Below are 1,871 nucleotides of genomic sequence, written 5' to 3' on the forward strand. Positions count from 1 at the left end.
GCGTAGCCAAAGTACGCTATATCTCGAGAAAATGGCGTGCATTGGGAATCGACACCCGTACGAGAATGGAGCGAGGACCACAACTTGTGCCCATCACGTACTTATTAGGATCTCGTGAATTGACTACCTAACATTCTAGCCGAGTCCATTTTATACTCTCAAGGACTTTCAGAACCACAAAAGCCTGGATGCCTACGATCGACTGTTCTGCGGTTGGGTTAGTGGTGCATCGATCAGTCTACATCTATCATGTGAACAGTGAGACTGATCAGATCTAACGTCAGATCTACGTTATCCGAGCACGTGTAATGCACTCCCAGTCTCTGATTATGCCATCTCTCTATCCGTGCATGAGTCACGATGAGATAAATGGGACAGGCATCATGTCAGCACACTGTAATTGTAAAGCACGCTATCTCGAGAAAATTGCGTGCATTGGGAATCGACACCCGTACGAGAATGGAGCGAGGACCACAACTTGTGCCCATCACGTACTTATTTGGATCTCGTGAATTGACTACCTAACATTCTAGCCGAGTTCATTTTATACTCTCAAGGACTTTCAGAACCACAAAAGCCTGGATGCCCACGATCGACTGTTCTGCGGTTGGGTGTAGCAGTCTACACCTATCATGTGAACAGTGAGAGTCCCATCTACGTTATCCGAGCACGTGTTATGCACTACCAGTCTCTGATTTTACCATCTTTCTATCCGTGCATGGGTCACGATGAGAGCATATGGGACAGGCATCATGTCAGCACACTGTAATTGTAAATCCGGGCTTGGTAAATTCTGTTAATATGTTGCCTCGGTGCTATTTTATGTAGAGTATACGTGCAAGAGAAATCACCACCCCACTCAAACAGCTGCCTACTGGCCGATGCCGGCGATATATGTATATAAGCGTAAATGTGTAGCGGCGTGCGCCGTGCGTGCGGTGTAACTGTGTGTTGCAGAGATGCATTTGACCGGCATTTACAGGTAATTATCGGCAATACTAGGCGAAAGAGAGTAGAGAAACATTAAGACATTGGTAATAAATACATTTTGTGTTTATTCAGCATTGCTTCTTTATTGAAAATGCTTCAAGCTTCTGTGGACCGCCTGGTCTCTCGTCACTTTACCTTGTGTTGTGATCACGCTAAGCAGCCTAAAAAGCTGTGTGGCTCTAAAAAGCTGATACCGATTGCTGCAGTTGACAACACCGCAGGAGAGCGGCGTTGTGATGCATTTGCTTAATAGGCGAATATAAAATGAGCAGAGGTGCGCTGCTCAATGTACTTGTACCATATGTACTCAACTATGCCTGAACTGGTTTTCTGTATTCCGTCAGGCGCGGCGCGCGGTTGCACTTGTGGTAAGTATGAAAAACAGTCCGGGGAACTCTCTTATCTATGGCATAGATATAGGCTTGTGTGTGTGTGTGTGTGCGTGTGCGCGCGTGCGCGCGCAGTTAGGTGTGCGTGTATAGTGGGTAGTGCGGTGTGTGTGTATGTGTGTGTTCGCACGCGCCGGTAGTGTGTGTGTTCTGTGTGCGAGGGTGTGCGTGTGCGTGTGGCGCGCGCGCTGCGCATAGCGGGTGTTGTGTGTGTCTATCGTTTGCGGTTGTGTTGCGTAGTGCGCGCGGTAGTGTGTGCTGTTGTGTGTGTTGTGTGATTGCGCGCGCGCTATATTCACTGGCGTAATGAAGTTTAACCATTAGCTGTAATAATTATTAGAAATTCTATTACTAATGTGAAATTTTACAAGATTCTTTGATGGCACCTTTGTGTCTGTGATCGGTAATATATATATGTATATATATATATATCAATATATATATTATATATATATTATATATATACTGTGGTAACGATGCTGTGCGTGTACC

The sequence above is a fragment of the Priapulus caudatus genome, unplaced genomic scaffold, assembly GCF_000485595.1.
Source record: "Priapulus caudatus unplaced genomic scaffold, Priapulus_caudatus-5.0.1 Scaffold502, whole genome shotgun sequence".
Lineage (NCBI taxonomy): Eukaryota > Metazoa > Priapulida > Priapulimorpha > Priapulimorphida > Priapulidae > Priapulus > Priapulus caudatus.